Below are 6,917 nucleotides of genomic sequence, written 5' to 3' on the forward strand. Positions count from 1 at the left end.
GGCTTCTGGGTGCTCATCCCTTCATCCAAAAAGAATGGGACCAGTCACAATGCCCCTCTGTTTTTCAGCTGTGGGATATGTTTTATACTCTGTACCTGTGAAGGGAGGGAGGTCATATCTGGTAAGCTGGGGAGCCACATTTTGTATTTTTTGTATCTCTTTCCAAGTGCAGGCTCCTGGCCAACTGTGGGAACACTGGCGGTGACCCCATGCTCTGCCACTGTGTTTCAGTGTCACACCACATTTCCCCCAATCTCTCCAGTCCTCCAGTGGAAGAAGACCCAGTCACTCCAGGGTTCTGCCTTCTGCAGAGCTCCCGCAGACAAAAGCCAAACCAGTCTGGGCCTCTCCCCTCTCCTGAGCCAATAGCAAGTGCGTCTTATCTTACACCCCCATTTTTCTACCTTTCCTAGCTTTAGTTGATTGGGTGTGCTAATCTTTCAGGCAAGACTGCAATCCCACCTGGAATTCCTTCACAGCATTAGAGCTGTTTAATTTGTTGAAATTTCAAGGGAAGAGATTAAGGGTATTTCTCATACTGCCATTACTATGACATCATCAATCTATGGGAGATGATTTCTAAAAGGGGCCCAAACTCCACACCAGGCACCATGACCTGAGAACCCTGAGAGGCTGTGGAATTCATTAATTGCCTCAATGTGGGAATGTGCCGGCATCCTGTGTGCTTCTCCTTAGGCATTAGTGACAAAAAAGGGAGAAAGCCAAGAAAGGCAGCACTACAGTGTGTTTGGGATTCAGTGGGGAAGGAGAACATGACAGCAGCTCAGGGCTCCTTCTCAAGATGCAGACATGGCCCCCAAGAACTTCAGCAGCACCTGAGGAAAATGTCAGAGTCTGTCCCACTTGACACCCTAAGCTCCTGCCCCTGGGTCATATTCAGTCCTGTGCCTCTTCCCCTTTTCTTTCCAAGGTTACATCCAGAAAATCTGGTACACTTTCAGAGGGTTTTTTCTTGCTAAGTGGCAGAGCAGACTGAGAGTCCATACCTCAAAGACAGCTGCTTGTATATTTCTCTTATTGGGGCTTCCTGACTCAGGGTCTGACATCAGACAAATGTAGCTAGGACCACCACATACCTGGCCTAGCAGTTATCTAAATTTGGAGAATTACTGAAAATGGAAAAGGGGGGTTTGGGGGCTTCTCAGTGGGGACTGGTGTTCTCTAGACATGGGTTGTTCAAGGCCCAGGCCACACAAACTGTATAGTTCACATAAAACCAGAACTTAATTTGCCCTAAAACAAATATGCTAGCCACTGTAAATAGGAAGAAATACCATACTAGCAATGATTTTATTTGCTTTTTCACAAGATAGAATCATTTGGGGGAAATTATTCTAAAGATTTAGATTTTTCCTAAAATAGGCAACCCCCAAAAATGCTTTAGGTAATGCCTTCTTTTTAGAACCCATAAATTCACTATAAGAATTGGAGGCCTCGCCTGACCTGTGGTGGCACAGTGGATAAAGCGTCGACCTGGAAATGCTGAGGTCGCCGGTTCGAAACCCTGGGCTTGCCTGGTCAAGGCACATATGGGAGTTGATGCTTCCAGCTCCTCCCCCCTTCTCTCTCTCTGTCTCTCTCTCCTCTGTCTCTCTCCTGTCTAAAAATGAATAAATAAATTAAAAAAAAAAGAATTGGAGGCCTTAAGAAGCAGCCCATAAGTCTTAGAGGTGAATGTTAAAATAACAACAAATAAATAATGGCAGTTGCTCAGTGGGGGTTGGCAGTCTGGCTGCTGCTGAATCTTACCCTTTACAAAGCACATCTGAAAATGAGGTTGCAGTGAACAAAGTGCAACACATGGGGCCAGGACCTGATTAGCTTTGGGCATTAGTGACAAAAAAGGGAGAAAGCCAAGAAAGGCAGCACTACAGTGTGTTTGGGATTCAGTGGGGAAGGAGAACATGACAGCAGCTCAGGGCTCCTTCTCAAGATGCAGACATGGCCCCCAAGAACTTCAGCAGCACCTGAGGAAAATGTCAGAGTCTGTCCCACTTGACACCCTAAGCTCCTGCCCCTGGGTGCTATTTAAGAGCCATATGACCTTAGGGAAGTTCCTAAACCTCTTCCAGCTTCTGTTTTCACATCTCTAAAATGGGCGTAGTAATCATCCTGACTTTGCAGGGCAATTGTGAGTACTTAATAAGTTAACATATGGGGAGGTATGTTTAGGGCTCACATTTTACTGAACCAGAGTTCTCAAAAGGAATTTCTCAACAACAGCTCCCCCAATTAAAACAACCCAGACACACTTGATATGAGCTTGACTGCACCCCGCCTTTCCATTGGCTTGTTGGACATCATGAGGTAGATAGAGAGTCCAGAATAGGTGGTGTGCAGTGGGGCAGAAGGAGAGTGAGGCTGCTTTGATTAAAGTTTGTCACCAGTGTTGTGCTGCCAGTCTGGGTTGGTTGGCTGGGGTACACAAAAAGGCCATAGCTGTTTCAGAATCACTGTGTGAGAGACATATTTGCCTTAAGTAACGAGGTAGAGGGAGCAGAAATGACACAGAGTTGCCCCATCTTCTTGTTTAGACTTCTCCCAGAGGCATCTGGAACTGAGGGACTTCCCAGAACTTATGGCAAGCCCTTGCTCTTCAGGTGAGAAAAAGGACAAGGAGGGGAGAAAGCAGCTGGTTTCTCTGCTCCAGCAGATCTAGTGGCTATAATATGTTGTGAAGTGTGTAGAAACAGCTGTGCTCTTTCCTTCCTCTTTTGAGAGAAGGCTAAATAAAATAATCAAAAGTCCTTGATAGAAGGCCTTTTTAGAACTGTTGGAATATAAACTAGATACCTTAAAACAGAAATTGTCTCAGTTCTACAGGCAAGAAGTTCAAAACCAAAGTGACATCAAGTTTGTGCTGTCTCTGAAGGTTCTAGAAGAGGATTTTTCCTTGACTCTTCCAGCTTCTGGTAGCCTTAGGTGTTCCTTGCTTTGTGAACACATCACTGAAAACTCTGCCTCCATCTTCACATGGCTTTCTTCTTTCTTGTGTCTCTGTGTCCTCCCCTATTCTTATAAAATCATCAGTCATTGGTCGACCCAAAATCCAAGATGATTTCACCTTGAGATCCTTAACTAATTATATCTGCAAAGACCATATTTCCAAGTAAGGTCACATTCTGGGCTTCTGATGGACATAAATTTTGGGAAGATGCAATTGAACCCACCATATAATCTTCACTTAATTTCTTGCAAATGTGGGCACTTAAAAATTGGTCTTTATTAGATATTATTTATGATGATATTGTTGATTAGGGAAATTGTGCTTCAAAGTGGCTTTCATTATTCCCAAAGTCCCCTCTGAAGAGGTAACCACAGACACACGCCCTGTCTACTGCTGTATGCCAGTCCACAGAACAGTGCCAGGTATATAGTAGATGCTTAATAAATACTTGCTAAATGAATAAATATAATGAAATCCATTCAATTGCCCAATACACTTACTCTAGAGAAGGGGTCCATGAGCACAAAATCAAAGGCTTTCCCAGCTTTTAACAAAAGAATGCAAGGCTTTTTTCAGACAAATGTGACAAATGCAGAAGCAGTCCATGCTGAGCCCCTCTTGTCAGTCTTGCCAACCCCTTGGGCAGTCCCCAACATATTTACTGAGGCAAAAGGAACCATGTGGAAACCCCTGTTGTAAGTCAGGAATCAAAGGCAAGTAAGAGTTTTAAGTGCAAGTGATATATCCCATACAACACCAAGGCATTGACAAGCATCCTTAAAATTCTGTATGTAAAATGAAACAGCTTTTTATTCTACCCCATAAGCAGTTACTGAGATGAGAGTCAGACTACATTGTGTATTCTAGTAGAAAGCTCAGTTGTTATCTTCCAAGCCTGGGTGGTGAAAATGGTTTGAGAGTGAGGAAATACTGTTTCTGCTAAAAGATCTCATTGTTTTCAGGATATATATTGAATATTTTGCTTTCTCTTTGATTTCCAAAGGGAAGTGCAATATGAAAAAAAGGTATTTTTTTAACTGTGAAAAGAAAAAAAAAGCCAAAAAATCATTGTCCATCTCTATTTGGACTAAATTGGTAAGCTGGTAGTAATTCCTCATGACCTTCAGAAAAGTCTAGACTCTTTAATGTAGCATTCTCTCACAGCTGTCACCATCTTCTGCCTCTCTGTTAAAGGTTGAATTATGTCTTCCCAAAAGATCTTGAAGTCATAGCGCCCAGTATCTATGAATGTGACCTTCTTTGGAAATTTAGTATTTTCAGATTATTAAATTAGGATGAGGTCTTTAGGGTAGTCCCTAATCTAATATGAGTGGTGTCCTCATAAAAAGGTGACATTTGGACACAGAGGCAGATACACATGGGAAGAATGCCATATGGAGATTGGAATGATGCTTCCACAAGCCAAGGAACTACCAGAAGTTAAGAGAGAGGCCTAGAACAGATCCTTGCCCAGCACCTTCAGAAGTAGCATGGTCCTGCCAACAGGTTGATATCAGACTTGTACTTTGTTATGGTAGCCTCAACAAACTATACACTCACCTTCCATTCTGACCCCTCCCTCTACCACCAATCCACTACTCTAACTACTCTGTTCCTTAAGTGTTCCCTGTGCACTTTCCATCATGTACTTTGGCTAGGGGGAATTACTCATCTGGGTTTACCAGGGACAGTCCCAGTTTATGACTGTTGTGCACATAGTAATCAATACTGCCCCCCTCCAAAGATGTCTTAGTTTGAACGGTATATTCTGTGGTCACCTAAGCTTTTGTTTGTGCTAACTTTGAGTGGTCCTCTTCTCCTTTTTTACCTGGTAAACTTCTACTTGTTGATCAAAGTCCATACATCACTACTTCTGTGAAACGTATCCCACTTTAGCCAAGATTTCATTAGTTCATCCTCTGGGTTTACAGAACAGTCTATACATCTCCAGCCCACAGAGCCCTCACTGCATCATGTTAGCTCAAATGTGCCCTTCTCAGAGATGATCCCCCTGACATTATTACTGGCTCAGAGCTCTGGCCACTGCTCTCATAGCACATTGGACTCCCTTTCTTTCATGGCCTGCAACCTGGATATAATGAGCTATTTGAGGGAGTTCATATCCATTATGGTAATCCAATACTTGCTCCTAACCAGTGGTGGTGGAGACCATGTCTGTGTCCTGGCACACAATTTGAATAAAGAAACATAATATGTATTTGTGTAAGTACTTGTCCTTCCTTTAAAGCCGTCATCTCTGCACAGAGTCCATGTGGGTGCCATGGTGGCGCCATCCAGCATGAGTTCACCATAGTGGACTTGTAGCAGCTTTGGGTGCAGGAGGCAGTGGATTCCATGGTAGAGAGTCTGGAGAGAGAAAGTTTCTGGAAAATACAGATTCTTATGTTCCAGTGCAGTACCGGCTGATGGACAGTCAGGCGGCCATGCAGCAGGTATATCAGTTCATTGAGTGCTGCCATATACCTCTGGCTCAAGACCAGGCCCTGGTTACCAGCAAGCTAGAGAAGTTACAAGACTGCCTGGCCCAGTGCATCATGCATTGCAATGACAAATCCAAAGATTCAATAGATGCAGGGAGTAAAGAGTTTCAGGTGAAGTGGCAACTAGGGGATTGTGTGATCAAGTGTATGAATGACCACATGAGCCTCATTCTAGCCATGACCAAGAAGATGAAGGAGTCTCATCTATTTAGAAATAGAAGTCTTGATGGCCATTGAGGCTGAGTGCAGGAATATTTTTAAAATAAAGAATGAGAATTTTGGTCCTTCAAGCAGTACATGAATGAAGAGATGACAGCAAATTTAACACGTGTATCACTTGCCTCTGAACACTGGTTATTTTTTATGTTTATTTTATTGATTTTAGAGAGAGGAAGAGAGAGAGACAGACAGGAACATTAATCTTTTCCTGTATGTACCCTGACCAGGGATCGAACCAGCAACCTCTGCCCTTTAGGATTATGCTCTAACCAACTGAGCTACCTGGTTCTTTTATGTTTTAATCCTAGAAAATGAAATGGGGAAAAAATTTAAAAACTGGTACTAAAACTTGGGTCTGAGCCTGATCTGTGGTGGCACAGTGAATAAGGTGTCAACCTGGAATGCTGAGGTTGCTGGTTCAAAACCCCGGGCTTGCCTGGTCAAAGCACATAGTAGAAGCAACTACTACTACAAGTTGATGCTTCTTGCTCCTTCCCCTCCATTTTTCCCTCTCCTCTCTCTAAAAAGTCAATAAATAAAATACTTTTTTAAAAATTAGGTCTGAAAGTTTTTGAGAGCCTAAATTTCATGTGGCAAATACTTATCCTGGCAGCAGGCATTTCCTTCAAACCAAGCCAGAACCCTATGAAGTACCAGCAGGCTGACAAGTTCCTCTAACCTGCCAATGACCTGGTGGAATGTGAGGAGAGGTGTTTGTTTGTTGACAACCTCTTGTTTGGCAACATCACCACACCAGTTTTCATAAACTGTAAAACAAAATCCATGAGGTCACTAATTTAGAATGGGGGAACCGGTTTCTGAGTATTTGTTTTGCTTCATTTTGTTTTATATACATCAAGTTGATTTAAGATGTGAAATTGGGAGAGGTCATTTGGATAAAAACTCTGAAAAGTTTCTTTGGATACTCGTTTCTGACCATCAAGGTGTAGATGTGCACTTCTTAAGTTCTCACACATTACATCTTTCAGCTTGGAGACCCTCCAAAAACATGAGAGGCAATGTCACTGTGGGTTTGGGAAGCCCAAACTTCCTCCTGACTGGCTACCATGATGGGCCTTAAGCCTGCCTGTCTGCCGCAGAGTGACAGGACAAACTTGCAGTGGTACTCTCCCTTGAAAGGAAATGGCGTTTTGATTGTGCTATACCCAGGAATTAACAGTGAAAGAGAAGCTATTGGCTGCTGAATTAAGAGATTTATGAAGTACTGG

At 43.1% G+C, this 6,917-nt stretch overlaps 1 pseudogene; it reads left to right on the forward strand.

The window, feature by feature from the left end:
* Positions 1-5,371: 5,371 nt before the first annotated feature.
* Positions 5,372-5,706, forward strand: LOC136317722 (protein FAM136A pseudogene; annotated as a pseudogene).
* The last annotated feature ends 1,211 nt before the right edge of the window (positions 5,707-6,917 follow it).

Source organism: Saccopteryx bilineata, chromosome X (assembly GCF_036850765.1).
Source record: "Saccopteryx bilineata isolate mSacBil1 chromosome X, mSacBil1_pri_phased_curated, whole genome shotgun sequence".
In the NCBI taxonomy this organism is placed as follows: Eukaryota; Metazoa; Chordata; class Mammalia; order Chiroptera; family Emballonuridae; genus Saccopteryx; species Saccopteryx bilineata.